The 20,531-nt window shown below is 40.9% G+C and overlaps 1 protein-coding gene across 6 annotated transcripts in view; it reads left to right on the top strand.

The window, feature by feature from the left end:
- Positions 1-4,530: 4,530 nt before the first annotated feature.
- Positions 4,531-20,531, top strand: part of ACSL4 (acyl-CoA synthetase long chain family member 4) — a 57,887-nt gene continuing 41,886 nt past the window's right edge. For 2 of the 6 annotated variants that reach the window (XM_031944933.1, XM_031944932.1), the window contains exons 1-2: positions 4,533-4,758; positions 13,309-13,389. The gene's annotated coding sequence lies outside the window, so the exon portion shown is untranslated. Of the gene's footprint in view, positions 4,759-13,308; positions 13,390-20,531 lie in introns of all 6 variants that reach the window. The other 4 variants (XM_031944935.1, XM_031944934.1, XM_031944930.1 and 1 more) reach the window with 3 other exon arrangements.

Here is a 20,531-nt window from a genome sequence, read left to right as displayed (position 1 = left end):
AGATGGTCAAAGCAGAAGTTTATAGAGAGAAAATGGACTTAGTCAATAGGCATTGATTATATTCTCATTTGGAACTCAGACCTTAGATATGGAAGCAAAGAGTGAGATAATAAAGATGAACTGAGTTTTTTTTTTTAATCTTTTTTCATGAATTGGAAAAACATGGATATTCTTGTCTGTGAAAGAGAAAGAATTATGGAGAGAAAAAAATATAGCCAGAAATAGGGTAAGGAGCTTGCCGCCACCCTCATCCTCATGACAGAGTTGGATTTGAGTGAAGAACCTTAGGGAAGAATCTGACATGGGCAATGCTCTTTCCTCAGCTAGTTTGACTTAATGACAAGTAGAGATTGAAGTGTCTTCCAGTAGCCTCCTGGCCAAAGAGGAGTTAACAAGTCCCTTTTGCCCTGGGTTTTTGTTTTTTTTTTTTCCGTCTTGAGTACTTTTTTGTTAATTTTGTTTGTTTGTTTTTGTTTTTATGTTGTTGTTTGGTTTGGTTTGGAAGGAGGCCCAAGACCCAAGGCAAGGTATCTTGAGAATGTGCCAGATTTCTTTGGGGCATGAAACTCTGTTGTCCACCAGAAATTACATCAATTTCAGTCTTTGTTTTTCCTTACTTATTTGAGTGGAGAAGTCAGAAGGTCTAGTTTGGGGACCTGGCTTTGTCCCTGCTGGTGCTGATTAATGGGGGAATTGAATTGATAGCTCAACGTCCGATGGAGTTAATTTGGTCATGGGCAAATCATTTCTTCCTATCTCCTGCTCAGCTTTCTCATCTGTAAAATGGGAGTACTACCTGTAGAACTTACCTTACAGAGTTATTGGGAAGATGAAATAAGATGATGCATGTAAAACTGCTTTGTAAACAGTCAAGTGTCCCATAAAAGTAAGGTATTATTATTCTCAGCAAATAATAAGAGTTCCAAAAAATTATGTTGAATGACCTCCAAGAGCTTTCAGGACTTTGAGCAGTCAACATATGCCAGACTGGCAAGCCTTGTTTCTATAGATTAATGCCCTGGGCATCTGCTCCTCTTCCTTGTTCTCACATTTTCTCTAAAATGGTGCCAATTTAGAGTAAGGCAAATTAATTTGGGCAGTCACATAAATTCCTCCAAGTACCATTAATTTTTAGTAAAAAAGAACAAGGTTAATATGCTGCTTTTTTTTAAACCTTTGCTCCCATCCTTTTTCATTTAAAAAAAAAAAAGGATTATGAACATCACATCAAGGCATTGCTAGGATCTTAAGATTTGAATCAAAAAGAACCTCAGAAAAATTTTAATCCAATGCCTTTATTTTATAAATGGAGAAACTGAGGCCCAGGAGGTGTGAAGGGACTTACTTGCCCATGATCCATGTATGTATCCATGGTGCAAGTGAAATTCTCCGATTCCAAATCCTTTTCCTTCCCTCCACATACTACCACCTTCTGTATTTATGGTTAGGCACTGCAGGGAGCTTCCTAATCTTGAATGGGGTCAAGATCCACACCATCACATTTTTGGGATTGATTTTCACATAAATGAATGATTTGATTGATTCCAATAAAATGATTGATTTCAATAGGTCAGCAAAATGTTATTAAGCTATTTTCTAAGCACTGTGCTAGCCACCGGACACCAAAATAAGGGAAAGTCTCAGTCTTTGAGGACCTTACCAGGCATTTGCTAAATGAGGAGTTTCCCATGGGAAAACCAGGAGCTCTTGGGGATACTACCCTTCATGTCCTGTTTCCCACAATCTCTGAGGTTAGAACACAAAATTGGCAGTTGCCTAGGAAACAAGACTGGGGTGGGGTCGAGGTGTGGGGGGGAAACAGAGGGGTACAATAAGAAAGGTTTTTGAATTTCAAACTTCTACCAGCCAATCTTTTTGATCACCAGAAAAAAACATTCCTCTTCCTGACGTGGAGATACTCCTTTTGTGATCTGTGAAGCTGTATGTGTCACAGTGGGACGACCCAAGGTCTCCTCTCGACAAAAGGCAACAATTTTGAGACCAGGCCCAGGGCATACAAGTACCCATTTATTTTGCCAATCTTTTTTGTCCTCTTTTCTCAATCAGGTCAACTAGAGCTGGTTGGTAGGGGGCGATTGTGCTGCAGGAAACAGCATTTGCTGTTTTAGTTGCAACTTTAGTTGAACAGGTGAACATTTGCATGCCTGTGTTTGATATTCCCAATAGTGAGCTCTTGAAAGTAAAGGTGGGGGAGGAGAGAGAGGCGATGTCTTTTTTCCCCCTTTTTTCATTAGAACCACAGTATCCACGACACTGCTTTCAACACTGGGCACTCAGGCAATGCTTGTTGAGAAATGATTACCTGTTTCTGACATTACAGGGAGATCTCATAAAAAATACAGGACTATCAAGTTTGTTTGAAGTCCCCAGGTTTCTGGGAGAAGCCTAGAAGAGAAAAATGGTCATATAACTTCCTTAACCATACTTATAGATATAGCTCATATGATTTCCTTTCTTTTTTCTTTTTTCCCTTCCGTCTTTGAATGCACCCCAGGGGGCCCTCAGGGCCCCAGCTATGTGGGAAGGAGTCAATATACCAACACATCCCATAACGTGGGGGGGGGGGGTCTAAACCTCCAGAGAAGAGGAATGGACTTCTTTACTTGCTTGAGCTGAGATTCCCTTCCCCCCCTCAATTTGCAAAGCGTCTCTTTTACTCTTGTGCACATTTTCATCCACAGCTATCTGTACTTCGTAGCTGCACTGATCGCTTTTAAGTAGTCGTTTTAACAGATAGGATCATTTGTCATCCATGACTATCTTTTGCCTAAGAAAAGTTTGGTATGAAGAAAGGAGCATCATGAGAGGAGATGAGAATCACCTTCATTCTTCTTGTACGACTCTTTAGAAAATGAATGAATGACCCAACTTCAGATTAAAAATGAACAAGTTGTTGATATTTTTATCTGTATGTATGTGGTGTTTATATGTATATAACACATATATTTATGTATATACGCTCCTATGTGTGTATATATATATATATATATATATATATATATATATATATATGATGGCTAAAACTAACAGCTTACACTATATTCAGAAATATATGTAGACAGATATATTGTGTAATATTTGTGTATACACACGCTTCACAGCTCTAGATCTAGATATATGTGCAACTCCAAGGGAGTCCCCACCGTCCTCTTCTTCCCAAGTTTAGTTCAGGAAATTGTTGATCTTCCCAACTCAAAAAGTGGTGTTGCATTTCTTCCCCCCTCAGTATGTAAATTCTTGGACGAGAGAGGCAGTTTTTCCCCAGTGATGTGCCATTTCCTGGAACACAGTAAGAGCTCAATCAATGTTTTGTTGTTAGATTACTGTTAATAATAATGATAATACCGTCATTAGGGATGTTTTCAACCGGGCAGAAGGGAGGAACTTTTCCCCTTTTTTGGTCCATTTCTAAAGAAAGACAAATGAATAACTAATTTTTTTTTTTTACAAGGATCCTGCAGTTGCTCGCACCTAGAATTTTCTGCTCCCGCGTTTCTTTGGACATCCCCGGCCGTGGATGTCGTGCTCGAAGCCGCCTCTTTCATCTGCAGACGCTGCAGCCACTGTGAAAGGTGTCTGGGCCCAAGGTGCTTCCAAAGGGCTGCCCAGAGACTTCTCTGTGGCATTTTGAAGCTGCATTGAATGCAGCCGACCACCTTCTTCTAGATTTTACCCTAGGCAGCTTCTCCGCAGTCCTTACGTTTCCGGGAGAACTTTTACTGGCTCCTGAGCCAAGTCCGGTGCCGGAGAAATGTGCCCGAGCCACCTCTCGCCTTTCCCTTTTTGTCAACAACAGCCGGAGGATGACGATGACAAACAAGGTGGGACATTGGTGGCCGCTTCGCCTTCCTCCCTCCTCCCACCTTGCCACTAGCCCAGTTTATTGAAACTAGCGTGGGATGAAACTGAAGGCGGTGTGATTGCTACTTCCTGAGGATAAAGCAGATGCGCGAGGGGCTGGGGCTGGGGCTGGGGCTGACAAGGATGCGGCTCCGGCTGGGGCTGAGGACCACGGAATAGAGGGGCAGTGATGGACACAACCTGCCACGACCGAGCTAGGGAGGGGGGTAACTAAGCTAGGGAGGAGAGGGCAGCGCGGCCGCTTCTTCGCTGCTCGCGCAAATGGCCGGGTCTGAGGGATGGATCGTCCCATCTAGAACTAGAACTGCGAGACGCAATTCAATCGTTTCTAGGAGCAGTTAACTAACTTACTCCCTCCTCCCCCGCCTCCCGTCAGAACCCTGCTGGGGCCCCGCCCCTTCGCGTGAATTTTCCAACGGGCGGGGGGGGGGGGGAAGGGGCGGGCCCACGAGCGGGTGGCGGTGGTAGCGGCGCGCGCCGCCGGCTAGGTTCTCTCCCCCCCCTCCCCCGCCCCCCCACCTTCCTTCCCCCATTCCATCCGCCCAGGTCGCGCGTTCTCGAACTCGCCGGCCGCCGGCAGGCTGGCTCATTCTGTTCCCCGCCCCAGCCCTCCTCTCCTCGCCCCGCCCCGCCCGGGCGGGCCAGCCCGGCCCTCCAGGCCAGTGTTTCTGGCGGCCGCCGGGCTCCACCTCCATCCCCCTTTCCCCTCCCCAGCAGGGCGGCGGGTCGCAGCGGGAGCGCGCGCCTCCGCGGCTTTCTTCTGGCCCCCCTCTGCTGCCCCCATCCTCCCCTTTCCGGTGGCGGGGACGCGGCTGCCTGTTAAAGCTTCGCGAGAGCGGTTGGCCGGCTCAGGAGAACACCGCAGGAGCAGCTCGGGTGAGTAGTGCTGGCCAATGCGGCTCCGGCTCGGGCTCGGGCTCGGGCTCGCCATCCTCAGCCGCCCCGCCTCATCCCCGGGCTAGCGGCGCGCCGGGGAGCCGGGGCAGCGGGAGGCCGGGCAGCGGGCTCCGGCCACCGGCAACGGAGCTGCTGCGGACCGGCCCTAGTCCTCCCTCCGTCTGTCTTCCTCGTCCTCCCCCTCCCCCTCCGCCACCGCCGCCGCAGCATCATTCCCCTTCCTAGCCGCGCCTCGGCAGCCCGGGGAGGGACCGACGCGGGGGGGGGGGGGGGGGGGGGGAGGGGGGAGGGAGAGGGGAAAGAAGCCTCGCGTCCACTGCCGCCCGGTCCTTCCCTGCCCGGGGAGAGGGCGGAGGCGACGGCACCACCCGGGCCCCCCGGCTCCCGCGGGTGCCGGTCATCGCCACGGGGCTGGCACCTGCCCAACCTCACCGTGGCGGCCACGGGCTTCGGAGGGCCGCCGCGTGCACCCCGCGGCGGGCTGGTCCTCTTACCGGGGAGGAAACCGAGGTTCCCAGGGTGGGCAAGTGACTGGCCCAAGGTCACCCTTAGGAATCGAGCTCCAGAATTGATGAAAAGAATACCATCTGGTACTCTCCGAGTTGGGGTTGGGGGGGGGGGGGGAATTGAAGCCTAGGGAGATGAGTAGATGGAAGGGACTTGCCCAAGGTTACCCATGATGTCATCAAATCTATAACTGTAAGGGACCCCAGATGGAGCAACCGAGGGGGATGGGGGGTAAATTGACTTACCCAAGGTCACACAGACACTAAGTGGCCGGGAGTCGGTTAAGCCCGAGTTTCCAATTGAACCTTTAGTGTTTTCTGGGACTTTGAACAGAGCTCTTCCCTTCCCTGAGCCTCTGTAAAATCAGGAGATTGGACTAGATGACCTCAGGTCTCTTTCAGCTCCAGATCTATGAACTCGGGTTCTCTGGATTTGAAAGGGACCTCATAGTCCATCTAGTTAGAAGAGGAAAGTGAGGCTCATAGAGGTCAAGAGGCCTCCCCAAGGCTCCCCAGAGACAGTTAATTTGTCAGCAGTAGAATTCGAACCCATAGCTGACTCCAGAACCAGGGTCTCGTTCCACCTTAGCAAGGTCTGGACCAAATAAAAGCTTAATTTGATTATTCCTTTGCATACAATGCTCTTCTCATTCGGCTCTATATACTTCCTCTTTCCCCACTTTTTTTTTTTAACTCGCCCTAGGAAAACCTTCACTATTTGCCTAAACTCCAAGGAAATGTTATTATCTTTGAACTAGATGTGAATTTTTATGAGAGGTGTGATGTCTATGCAAAGAGCTCTGAGACTGGGTTCAGAGCCTTGTTCTGCTCTTGGCCAACTCTGGCCTTAGTTTCCCCATTTGCAAAGTAAATCAGATTGGATTATATGACATCTGAAATCCTCTCAGAAGCTCTTATATGTTACGATCCTATGAACCTCTGAGCTTCCTTCTGTGTCTAAACCTGCAATTCATTCCTGCAGCTTGAAATTGCATAATTGAGGGCATAATTTGGGATTCAAAATAACTGGGTTTTAATCTGGACTGAATAGCTCATGAGCTGTGAGGTCATGGCATACAAACTGCATTTAGTCCTTTAAACTCGTCCCAATAAAATGGGATTAAAACTCGGCGGGTGGTTGTGAGGAAATGTTACAAATCTTAGAGTCATAGAAATATTATTGTTAGCATTACCTTCAGAGGCACTTTATACTCTTGGAATTAATTTGTTTTTATCTCCTACTTTAAAATGATCTCGCAATTTTATTCAGTAAATAGTAAGTGGCTCCCACGTGCATGGCAGAATGCTAGGTTCTGTGGGGCTGCTGAATGTTAAAATACTAGATCATAAAAAAGGAAAAATGAAACAACCTTTTCCCTCAAAGATCCTACTATCTCTACACTATGTATGATATAAAACACAGTGATAGATGCAAAGAAGAAATCCTAGTCACATGGAATGGGGAAATTTGAGGCAATTGAAAGCTTATTTATGTGTATATGAGGAGATAGGAGAGGAGTTTAAAAAAACAAAACAAAAAACAAATCCTTGAAGTGGCATCTGGGTTGAACCTTGAAGGATAGAGAGGGGCTTTTGAGAGGCAGAGAGGAGAAAGGAGCTTTCTACACGATCTGGGAAAAGGCACCGGATGGGAGAGAACATGTAATTTTTTTTTTTTTTCTGGATGTTGCTTTAGAAAAGAAAGCTTACAGGTGACACAGGCCAGTTCCAATGGACTTGTGTTGGAGAGAGCCATCTGTACCCAGAGAGGACTGTGGGGACTGAATATGGATCACAACATAGCATTTTCCCTTTTTGTTATTGTTTGCTTGCATTTTGCTTTCTTATTTTATATATTACACATATAATTATATATAATATATTATTAAAGGAAAAAAAGTGTATCCTTTTTGATCAGCAAGATTATGGTATATATATAGTATATATATATAGTATATATAAATATATAGTATATTGGATTACTTGCCCCTTGGAGGAGAGGAAAGGTGGGGAGGATCAGAAAATACAAGGTTTTGCCGGGGTGAATGTTGAAAACTGCATATATTTTGAAAAGAAAAAGCTTTAAAAAGAAATAAAAATAGAGCATACAAAAAAATAAAAAAGAAAGAAAAGAAAGTTTAAGCTCCTATGTATACATATAAGTTCAGAACAGGTACTAGTACTTTTTCCTAGGTAATAGTAAGAGAAACTTTAAACAAAAGAAAGTGAAACTTGGGGGAAGGGGCTAAGAAAGCTACTAAATTTTAATCACTCATACTATAGTCGGCATACCCTGTGCCAATTGATTTGATTGAAATTGATAATGATAAGCCATCAGATAAAAAACTATTTGGACATACGCATCGGCTATTTCTTGTGTTTAGAGAAATAATTTGAAACCTAAGAACCTCATAGATGTAATATGTAATACTTTATATTTAATAGAGATCTTGAATAAATCGTGTTGATTTGAAATCTTTAATATATAATTAAAATTAATTGGTTACGAAAAAGGGGTAGTTTTGTGGGGAAGGGAGGTTTTGTGTTGGAAAGAATTTAGGAGGAAATAGGGAAAACTCATAGAAAAGCACACATTGCTCATGAGTCCAGAGCCCCATCCAAGTTCTAATCTGGGTTCTGATCAACAACTAGCTGGTTACCTTGTGTAAAATGGGGCTTCGTGGGGGCAAAGAGGAAGAGATTGGTCCACATCTAAGCAGAGGTCCCGTGATAGCAAAATTTAGCCTAGCAAAATTGAGAAAAGCTTACTTGTCACCAGATTGACTTTATTTTTGAGTAGCCATTCTCAAAGACCCCATTACTAAGGCATAAAGGGGTTGCAGTCTTCATTGGGGAGGGAATAAGCATTAAAATCTGCAGTTCCTTGAAGAATTTTACCTCTTGATTTTAGTTGGTTGGCTTATTGTAACAAAGCTTCTTTAACTTAACACCATATTGGTCATATAACTGAATGTGGGGGTTGAGAACTTATAATTCACCAGTAAATGTTTGATTTGGATACTTATATACCCCAGGGTCACATAAAAATTTCTTGGTCCAAAAGGGGTCATGGGTGGGGGGGAGGGAAGCGTAAGAAGACCTGGCTTTTATAGCGCCCAGTTTTCACCTGGATGCAAATTCCACCTCTCCTGTAACCGTGACCTTGAGCTAACAGCATCATTTTCAAATGATGAGGGTTGAACTAAAGTATTTTAAAGATATTTTGACCTTTACGGCCATGCCTCTGATTATCTGAAAGGGTTTATCTTGGAACAACATTGTTCATATGTTCTGTGGTCTTTAATATCACTAGTATTTTAATAATAATCGCAAATAACCATTCTTTATTTTAGCAAACTCAGACCTCAAAGAGTGTTTTCATAGCTATCTATGCATACTCTTTTGTACTAAGAGTATGCCTGTTGGTCTTTTAAAATAAAATGTTGATTAAGCTATCACAATAAGTAAAGGCAACAAAATTTTGTGCTAGGCAGGGGGTGGTGGTTTTTTTATTTTCTGAATTTAAATTATTTTAGCAAAAACTAAAGCTTTGGTTAACCATCTGAATTATAGTATTATGTTCTCACTTATAAATGGTTATAGTATTATGTTCTCACTTATAAATGGTCTAAAAAGTCTATTTCTGTATTTGTCAGTAGTAAAGTGTAAAAGTGTAATGGACTTTTCTTCAAGAAATTTTGAATTAAGAACAATAGCAATGTAGCAAATGATTTTTCTTGAATTTTACACAAAGGTGGATAATTATTGCTCACTTTACCTTTTAAAAAGAAATCTCTTTACTTGTTATTTTGAAAAATTAATGTGCAAGTGCTAAGAGAAAAATGAAAAAAAAAAAAGATGTTCTATTTTCCGAGTTTTAATTAGATTAAAAAAGCATTTTTGATACTAGAAGTTTTAGTGAGACTTTCAGTATCATGTTTATTTTAAAATACTCTAATTGTAGTTAAAGTAAAGCATGAATTTTTAATATTGCACTGGATATTGGTATGTAGGCTATAAAAAATAATGGCTCATAGAATCTCAGCCCTGGAGAAGACATAATGAGCTATTTATTCCAACTCGTATCTGATCAAAAATTATCCCCTCTAAGGCATAGGCAGAAAATGCAATCTTAGAAGATCTTAGCTTTAGAACTAACTTCTAAGGGATTTTAGAGGTCAAAGCCCCATTCCTACCCCCACTCCCATTTTATAGAGGAGGAAATTAACCCCCAAGAGTGATTAAGTGTCTTTGTCCAAGTTAGTAAGCAGTGGAGTAGAGCAGGGATTCAGATCAAGAACACAGAGTCCCAGAATTCATGGTAGAAGGACAGTGGCCTGGTCTAATTCACACCACACCTAAAAAAGGCCTTTTACTCTGGTGAGGTCAAGTTCAATTAGAAATTTCTCCCTGGACCCAGGCTGCAGATTGACTTCAAAAACTGCACGTTGACATTACGTTCTATTGTAGTTTGATTTCTTTTATTTAATACTTCTGCTTGACAACTTGTGTTTTTAATCCCGGGTATTGGAATTTGGCTTGGGAAAACAATCCCATTTTTATTTTTATTTCTATTACATTTACGATACGTTATAAAGTTTCCTTTGTAACCCTATCTCTTTTTATTTTATGTGTTTGAAAACACGATTCTGAGAAGGGTTCCATATGTTCCTGCCAAAAGAGTTCATTTATAAAAAACGGATGGATAAGAACTCCACTTCTTGCTACATTCCCCCTGACAGGTGGTCAATTCAGTCTTGGCCTGAATACATCCATTGAGGGGAAACCTACCATCTGAGAAGGGGGCACATTCCCCTTTGGCATAGCTTTTACACTTTAGGAAGTTTTTCCTTGGATCAAGCTTAAATTAGCCATTTTGTAACTCCCCCTGTCCCTCACCTCCCTCACCATTCCTAGTTCTGTGGTTCCAATCCCTTTTCCTGGTGACACTTGTTCAAATTCTAGAAGGTAATTCCCGTTACCTTTTCTTCTCCAGCTTAAATAGCCCCAGTTCCTTCAGCCAATCCTCATTAGATTCTTTGCTCTCTGGACATTCTCCAGCTTATCTATGCCCTTCTTAACTGCAGGACCCAGAACAGAACCCAAAATACTCCAGATGTATGGGCTGGTCTTGGCTGCTCTATCACACTGTTGAGTCATATTAAATAGGTCGTCCAGAGCTGCCCCCCCCCCCCAAGACAAACTACTGCTTAGCTAAGCCGTCCCCAGCTTGTATTTGTGAAGTTAATTTTTTTAACCCAAGCATTTATTAAATTTATTAAATTAAGCACTATTAAATTTCATCTTAGTCCATTTGACCTGTTCTCAAAGTCTTTTGAGCTTTTGTCACTCCTGTGTTAGTTATCTGTCCAACTCTGACATCTGCACATTCGATAAGGATCCTATGTGTGCCGTTATATGGCATTTGGTAATAATGTTAACAGTTCAGGACCAACTACAGATTTCTGGGGCACGCTACTGTGAACTTACAGTAGCTCCAAGTGAGCATTGACCCATCAATCTCCATTACTGTTGGAGCTTGTCCATTCACCCAGTTCTGAATCTATTTAATTTTTTTTTAATCATCTAGCTCTTTTTTCTTTTTCCAAATGAATAGGGGCAGCTAGATGGAGTCAGGAGGACTTCCAACACTTGACACTACGTGACCCTGGGCAAGTAACTTAACCCCAAATGCCTCCACAAAATAAATAAAAATCAAATCAAATCCAGGTACACTCCCCCATCAGCTGCATTCTTAGACCAATTTCATAGTCGTGTCTAATGGGATTCATTCTTGACTAAGCCAAATGGACTTTTCCAAGTGTTCAGTGACTTCTATTCCTTTAATAGGGTTTTGCCAAGAATCCAGGTAGCCCCACAGCAGACTTTGGTTTTCTGGCCCCTTTCCCACTATACCACATTTCCTTCCACAGGGAGTTGGACCCTTAAGTGGCAAGCTTTGCAGGGAGCTGTGTTCCTACCCAGAGTTGGGGGGGGGGGGGGGGGGGGGGGGGGGGGGGGGGGGGGGGGGGGGGGGGGCTGGAGGGGACTCTAAGAAATGGTGAGGAAAGTAAATCATAGGAAAGCACCAACGGAAGGGCTCTCACTTCTTACAGCGCTTTGGCTCTCCATTTACAAGGGTCCATAAACTTTTTTCAATATATTTTGAGAATTCCCCAAACTGTGTAACAGTATAATGAATTTCTTTGATAGCCAGGTCCATTCTGTTTTACACATTTAAAAAGATTGTGAAAAAGTCCCTAAGCTTTACCCTAGAATTTAAAAAAGGTTAAGAACTTCCTACTAGATGGGGATACTTAAGGATTAAGTGAGTTGCCTGGGGCCACACAGCTGTAAAGTATCCTAATGGTATTAGGGAAATCAATCACTCATCAATCACCATTTATTAGGGCCTACTAAGTGCCAGATAAAACTGGGAAATAGAAAAAGAAATAAGCCTACCCCTCCCCTCAAAGAGCTTAGTCTAATGGAGAAGATGACACAGAAACAAGCAAACAAAGCAAGCTATAAACCAGATACAAAGAAAATGATTAAAAAGGAGAAAGCACTGGAATTAAGAGGGCTTAGGAAAGGCTTCCTGTATTTAAGGGCCTGGTTTCTGCTCTCCTAGCAAGAAGGGAAATGTCTCTTTTAAGGCTAACGCCACTATTGGTCATGTCCACTGATTTTTATCTTGTGACTGTTACTTAGTTTCATTTTTTGGGTAATTTTAAAGTGACATTTTTTTTTTTCAAATTCTCTTTTAATTATTAAAAGCATTTTTTCAGGTGGCAACTGATTATTTTGATAGGATAATTAATCAATGGATCAATAAGGACACCAATATGTAAAGTACAGGACATAAAATGTGTGGAGCCCGATTGAAAAACAGAAGAATGTTCCAATACATTTAAAAGATTATAAGGAAGTCTGTCATATTTTTCTTGAAGTAGCAGGAACAAAAAAACAAAAAGCAATTATTTTTTAAAAAAAAAAGTTCTTGTGAAGTTAAACCTGTTCAGTTGTTTCAGAAATAGTCGTGACTAGTTTCTTGATTAGAAACCAACATCAAAAAGTTAACATCAAATCTCTTTGGGTCCTGTTTAGCCAGAGCTCAGCAGAGCCTCTTCAGTCCTTCCTCCATTTGGGGTAGATAGTGGTACTTTGTTTTCTATTGAAATTTTCAAAAATGAAAAGCTCTTTAGGCATCCCTTTTTGTCCAGTCTTCAGGTGTAACTGGCCACTATGAGAGTTGTGTTGAAAGGCCACTGTTATTATTTCATTTGGGTAGGCTTCTATTTAACTTTTTCATATCAGACAGTCCATTCTACTAGAGCACCACCTATAAATCTGCCCCAGAGTTCTGTTATGGGACTGCTCTTCCTCTGTAAGTAATTAAAACCCGCCTTGGATGGGATCCAACCTCAAGCCTAGTTTCACTTTGTAGCAAATAATGACCGTACCCAGTACAGTTTTAGTGATTTGGACAAAGCCCCCCTGCCCTTGAAGGCAATGATTTTTCAGGCTTTTTTCAACTGATGCTTAATTTTTTTTAGTGAGCCTTCATACTTTTCATCAGCTTCATTTTAGAATATATCCCTGCCCTTTCCCTACTCAGGGACTCATTCTTTGTGACAAAGAATAAAAAAGAAAGTTGGGGGTGGGGCATGAATTGACTTTTGCTTATGGTTTTTTTTTTTCCCTTTTATGAGGCATTGAGGGGTAAGTAACTTTCCCAGCATCACACAGTTAATGTGTCTGAGGTTAGGTTTGAACTCAGATCCTCTGGCTAGTCCCCTAGCTTGTGGTTTTTAATAGCATCATATCTTCCCAAAAGTGTTGGTAGAGTAGAAGTTTCCATGAATGGTCTCACAGATTTCCTATTTCTCACTTGGCTGAAGTTAGGATTTTTGGAAAGGGTCTTTGGAAGGTCTTAATGGAGGTGAGGTATCTGTGATCTGTATTGCCTCCATTGTTGGAAATTGCAAACCATCAACACCTTATCCTTCATGTTTTCCTATAGCTTTTCATAGAAGATTTACTCAGCAAGTTGACCATCTGCCTCTACATAGTTTATGCGTACAACTGTAGGACCTGGCTCATAGTAAGTGCTTCATAAATAGCTTTTTTATTCATTTATTATCTGTACCTCTCAAACCATGATCAAACCACCTCTTTTCCCTTTTCTTAGAAGCTATCTTTTATTACACATTGTCCAAAACCGAGTTCATGCTCCCCCATACCCACTTTTTTTCAATTGCTTATTCATGTTTTCCTTCTGAAAACTTAGGTTGAAAACCTCCGAGTTAGCTTTTATTTTTTCCTATGATCCCTCATAGCTAATCGGTTGCCACGTCTTACTTCAGCACAATGTGTCTCACATCTGAACCCTTCTCTCCACTTGCATAGCCATCACACTTGTTAAGGCCCTCGTTGCCTTTTATTTGGGTTGTTATGTCTCCTAATTAGCTTTCCAGCTTCTCATCTCTCCCCCAGTCCATCTTCACATATCTGCTGGAAAAAAATAGCACATATATAATGCTTTAAGGCAGGGGTCCTCAAACTTTTTAAATAGGGGGCCTGTTCAGTGTCCCTCAGACTGTTGGAGGGCCAGACTATAGTCAAAACAACAACTTTGTTTTGTGGGCCTTTAAATAAACTTCATAGCCCTGGGTGAGGGGGATAATCGTCCTCAGTTGCACATCTGGCCTAAATGCGGGCCGTAGGTTGAGGACCCCTGCTTTAAGGTTTTTTAAGTGCTTTATAAGTATTACCTCCCTTGATCCTCACCACAGCCCAGAGAGGTTGAGCTAGTGAGTTGTCTGGGTTTGGTATTGTGACTCACTATCACCTAGCTGCCTTTAAAAATCTGGTTCTTATGCCTAGACCTGACCATGTCACTCCAAGGGCTCCCTCTTTTTAAAATTATTATTATAATAACTTTATTGACAGAACCCATGCCAGGGTAATTTTTTACAACATTATCCTTTGTACTCACTTCTGTTCCGATTTTTCCCATCTCGCCCTCCATCCCCTCCCCCAGATGGCAAGCAGTCCTATACATGTTAAATATGGCATAGTATATCCTAGATACAATATGTGTGGAGAACTGAACAGTTCTCTTGTTGCACAGGGAGAATTGGATTCAGAAGGTATAAATAAGGAAACCCAGGAAGAAAAACAAAAATGCAAACAGTTTCCATTCATTTCCCAGTGTTCATTCTTTGGGTGTAGCTGCTTCTGTCCATCCTTGATCAATTGAAACTGAATTAGGTCTCTTTGTCAAAGAAATCCACTTCCATCAGAATACATCCTCATACAGTATCATTGTTGAGGTATATAATGATCTCCTGGTCCTGCTCATTTCACTCAGCATCAGTTCATGTAAGTCTCTCCAAGCCTCTCTGTATTCCTCCTGCTGGTCATTTCTTACAGAACAATAATATTCCATAACATTCATATACCACAATTTACCCAACCATTCTCCAATTGATGGGCATCCATTCATTTTCCAGTTCCTAGCAAGGGCTCCCTCTTTGATGAAATGCAAATTTTTCTTTGGTTTTTAAAGCCTTTCACCATCTGATTTCAACTATGTCTCATAGTATGACCCAAGATACATTTTGGGGGGGCTGTTTCATCACGATAAATTCATAATGAGCTTGCAGTCCAGGAAGAACCCTTCTCTCTCCCCATTTGTCTAAGTGCTTTTCTCTACTGATCTTTTTTTAAACATTTGCAAGATTTTACATTTATCTCTGACACATTTAATTTGTAATCAACAATCATTTCTTATAACAGTTGCAATGCAAGAGGTGCTATATATACTTGGCATGAGGATCTTCGAATCGGCATCAATCCCTGGGCTACTCTACTGGAAACTTTTTTCCGAGTGAACATTGAACCATTTATTACTCTTCAGTTCAGCCTTTCAACCAGTTCTGCATTTAATATTATTCTCTACGCCACATCTTGGCATTTCCCCACAAGAATAGTATGATTTACTTTAGTTATATTTTAGCAAACCATTTGATAAATATCATTCCCCTGCTCTAGCAATTTTGGTATCTGTCAAAAAAGGCTATTTGGTGTCTCATGAACTATTCTTAATGAAGCCATGCTGACTCTTTGTAATCGTCACTTTCTCTAGCTACTCCTTGAGTTTTTAATATAGTTATCTCTGGTCCATGGATAAGGTCAGAGCTAGAAACATTCACATAAGAAGTGGATACTTTAATATTGGTCAGTCCTAAGTGTGCCTGCTTTACACAGATAAATGTTGCATTTATGTATGCAAATGTTGCATAAGTAAAGCAAAAATAATGATAATAATTAATATTTGTATCACATTTTAATGACTTTGTGTATCTCTCTTAACAGATAAAGAAAACTAAAGCTGACAAGTTAAATCACTTGCCTGGGGTCACACAGTTTGGAAGTATAAGGCAGGATTTGAACTCTTTTATCTACATCACCAAGCTTCCTCCCTATTGTATATATGTAGTAGAGCAGGGGTCCTCAAACTTTTTAAATAGGGGGCCAGTTCACTGTCCCTCAGACTGTTGGAGGGCCGGACTATAGTCAAAATAAAAACTTTGTTTTGTGGGCCGGAGTTTGAGGACCCCTGAAGTAGAGCCTCAATTTCCTTATCAATAAAATGAATATGTTGGACTTCTAAGGCTTCTTCCAGGTCCAACTAGGCAGTCCTATGCTTGATTCTATATAGAGAGCCTCCTGGGAAAGATAATATTCTTAGTTGGAGGCCTCAAAATTCCTAGAAAGATATTCTCATGTAAGAGAGTATTATAATAATAATTAGAAAGATCACAGATACTTTCTCATGACCTTATTAAACACATCAGTTATCTACTGCTTACAAAATATTAAGTGGAATCTAGGTTGAAACCAACTGGAAAAATGTTTCAAAAACTTGGGAGCACTTTCATTTTTAATTGAATGCACATGCTTACAAAATCAGAATTCCTATCAACTTTAATGTTACAGAACAAAAGAGAAGACATTTCAGCATTTTATTGTCATACAAGTCATTTTAAAGAGAAACAAACTGTAGAGTGAAGTCAGAAGTCCTTGGGAGATAGGGTAGGAAGTGGGCAGTCCCCCAGGGGATAATTTGTATATGAGAAGGGGGGGAACCCTATGGAGATGAGTCACTTCAATTTACTTTTAGTATATGGAATTTCTTTCTAGACACAACTTTGAACATATGACCCTTCTTGCTTTACTCTAATGAAAAAATTTTAGTGGCTTAAATAAAATCTAAACTTTTTAGGTTCAAGGTCCCAACAACCTCTTAGGCCATATTCTTCCTTCTTTCAAACACTTTGATTCACTTGCCATCTACTCTTCTTGAAATGTCCTCCCCATCTAGCTCTTTCTTCCACTGCCTCTCTTGGACCCCATCTTTGAAGAGACTCTTTCTTCACCTCCCTCCCTAGATTGAAAACTCCCATGGGCAAGGACTGTCTTATTCTTGTTTGTAGCTATAAACTGCTTGGGGCACACTGTTTAATAAATGTTTAATGAGTGATGGATTCAGGAAGTGAGCTCAATTCCTCCATTTGCAAGTGAGTGTTGGATTACATATATCGTGCTCCTTGCTTTATGAATTCTCCCAAGTTTCTTATTCCTTCTGTTGAGTTGCCGGGCTATAATGGTGCTCCAGTTCAATAGCCTCTCCAGTATGGCTCACCAGAATGCCCTCGTTTTCACCTTATCTAACATTCCCTCTGGTAGGCGCAGACAGTTAATAGAATGTATGGATGCCGTTAAAATGATGGATGCTAACATTGTCTCTTTCTTTGAAAACCTTAATGTTTTTCTGTGGAGAAAAGAAATGAGCTCTTCAGCACAGTATTAATGCTCATCCCAATATTATTGAATATGTTACCAGGTTCTTTTGTGACTGCTTGCTTCTATGATCAGCTTCTGCTCCAGGAAAGACAATATAGAATACCATGCTTGAGTAATAGATGACAAAAGTGAGGAGTGTTCAAGTGATAAGAATATCTGAAAAGAAACATTTATGTTCAAAGAGGGATTCTCTTCCCCCATGTAGCTCTAATATAGTTGTGCTGTATTCCATTACAGTTATCCCTTACACATCATGGGGGCGAGGGGGGTACAGAGTACCCCATGATCTGGAAAATATGTGTTTAATTTTTGGGCCCTCCCTTCATACCAGAGAAGTCTGAATTTTTTCTTTTTGGGGCTGTTTATAATACTAGAACATTAAAATGTGTTTATATTGTACATGTGTGCATTTCTGAGTTTCTAAACTTTTTCTGTGTCATCTTGTGTCATTTGCAGCTTCTGCAAAATTCCCCCTAAATTCTTGTTTATGGTAATTTCTTTTTTTTTTTTTTAATTTAATAGCCTTTTATTTACAGGATATATGCATGGGTAACTTTACAGCATTAACAATTGCCAAACCTCTTGTTCCAATTTTTCACCTCTTACCCCCCACCCCCTCCCCCAGATGGCAGGATGACCAGTAGATGTTAAGTACATTAAAATATAAATTAGATACACAATAAGTATACATGACCAAAACGTTATTTTGCTGTACAAAAAGAATCAGACTCTGAAATATTGTACAATTAGCTTGTGAAGGAAATCCAAAATGCAGGTGGGCATAAATATAGGGATTGGGAATTCAATGTAATGGTTTTTAATCATCTCCCAGAGTTCTTTGGGCATAGCTGGTTCAGTTCATTACTGCTTATGGTAATTTCTTAATGTCACTCCTCAATATATCGAAACTGCGATAGGGATAGTGGCCATGTGGAAGGGATAACTGTACTCTGATTTCAAAGAGGAAGAACCTTTTTTAGGTGCCAATTTTCATTTAATCCTTCTCTGTTACAGCTGTAGTTTCTGGTTCCCCTTCTTCCCCCAGCCAAGAAAAGCCAATTCTCTGTTTTTGTTAAGGACTTTGTTCTAGTCACCCAGATTCACAAACCTTGATCTCATCTTCTAGATTCATCACTTTGGTACACTCTACATATCTGCTCAGATGCCAAGTCTGGTTGATTCCATTTCTTATATTATACTGTAGCTCCTTGTCGTCACTCATAATAATTGGAAGAATATCAAGTGCTCATGGGTAGGCTGAGCTAATGTAATAAAAAATGATAATTCTACCTAAATTAATCTACTTATTCAATGCCATACCGATCAAACTGCCAAGAAATTACTTTATAGAGCTAGAAAAAATATCAGAATTCATCTAGAAAAACAAAAGGTAAAGAATTTCAAGGAAATTACTGAAAAAAATGCAAACAGTTTTAGTCATATGAAAAAATGCTCTGAATCACTATTGATTAGAGAAATACAAATTAAGACAACTCTGAGGTACCACTTCACACTTCTCAGATTGGCTAAAATGACAGGAAAAGGTAATGATAAATGCTGGAGGGGATGTGGGAAAGCTGGGACAATACATTGTTGGTAGAATTGTGAACTAATCCAACCATTCTCAGAGTAGTTTGGAACTAGATCCAAAGGGCTATCAAACTGTGCATACCCTTTGATCCAGCAGTGTTTCTACTGAATCTGTATCCAAAAGAGATCATAAAAAAAGGAAAAGGACCCACATGTGCAAAAATGTCTGTAGCAACCTTTTTTGTAGTGGCAAAGAATTGAAAACAGTGGATGCCCAGCAGTTGGAGAATGACTGAATAAGTTATAGAATAATATTCCATAACATTTATATACTATAACTTATTCAGAAACGACCAGCAGGAGGATTTCAGAGAGTCCTGGAGAGACTTGCGTGAACTATGCTAAGTGAAGTGAGTAGAACCAAAAGAACATTGTACATTAAAAAAGAAAAAGGGAGTAGGTAGTCAAGATTTGGGCCAAAGCACTTCTCAGACTTAAAACTGACTTCTCCCTTTATTATGCCCATAGCATAATAAGTCCCTCTTATGCCTTCCTCACCTTCAAGAGTAAGTAATATTTAAAAATGTAAGCGCCAGAAACAAACACAAACAACTTCTTCCTTGAGAACTGAATGACTCAGAGGTGAAAGAATCATCTACTGACAGAGTTAAAGATTGATTTATCTATTGTGGAGAGAAGGTGAAGTGAGACTGGGGGGAAGGAATGACAATTGATTTTGAGTTTACTATTAGGCATCTTAATTCTGATTAAATGGCAGGGAACTACTTCCTGGTTCTGAGAAGAGGAATAACACTATTAAGAGAAAGATTTTCCTACCCCATATATAGATCAAAAGAAACCAAGTAGCTTGGTCGTCTAAGTAGGAGATGGGATTAAGACCAGGACTTTACTTATTCAGGTGAAGAGTAGATCTGAAAAATATCTGAGGAGCAGATTCAGTAGGACTTGCTAGTAAAACAGGAGGAATGGAAGATTGTGAATTTCCAGATTTTGAAGCTTGAGAATAGAGCTACTGAGGGAGCCAAGTTACTTTAATCTTTTTTTTCCTCCTGAGGAAACAAAAGGTCCAACATCTGAGCTTTGCACAGACATCATACCTGAACTCTGCCAGTGACAAGTCTTCCACATTTGGTCTTCCTTGGCCACTCCTTCATCAATTTGTCTGATAGCAAATGTAGACCTTCTTTCACAGGTGAAGATATGGAGGCTGAGGCTTAGTGACTTATCCAGGGTCACACTATCCCCTGCCTCTACATTTCTTCCTTTCTTTCATTTCAATGCCATAGCTGACATTTTTTCAAAGATCCACAAACAACTTTAATTTCAACTCCGGGGGGGGCTAAGTTACTCCGTTATAAAGTACAACAATTCACGGTACCCCTGAGATATTTTTGGTACCTCATTGATCTCCCTAATGTGGGTACTCCTGCCAGTCTAGATTTTGGATCCCTATCCATGCAATCCATGCAATGTATCCTCATGAATCTTCCATAAAGAATAGATCTAATTTCATTCTCATAACATATATGGAAATGATTCACATGCCATCCAGCTGGATCATCTTGCTAGTCTGTCCTGATAACCCAGCTTCTCCTGACCTATACCAGCATCTTATACATAGGATCTCTAGAATCTATACTCTAAATCCTCTTTTATTAGAAAATTACTCTATTTACTTTTAGAACTCCTGAGCTGAGCTGTGTTGAACATATATGTAATGTATATAATGTATAAATAAAAATATAAAGCCCACTGTGACCCCAGACAAAACCATCTGAGATGGGATGGTTTCATATCTCGTCCCATTCCATCCCCTCACTCAGG

The sequence above is a fragment of the Sarcophilus harrisii genome, chromosome X, assembly GCF_902635505.1.
Source record: "Sarcophilus harrisii chromosome X, mSarHar1.11, whole genome shotgun sequence".
NCBI classification, from domain to species: Eukaryota; Metazoa; Chordata; class Mammalia; order Dasyuromorphia; family Dasyuridae; genus Sarcophilus; species Sarcophilus harrisii.
This window is presented reverse-complemented; position numbering and strand designations above follow the sequence as displayed.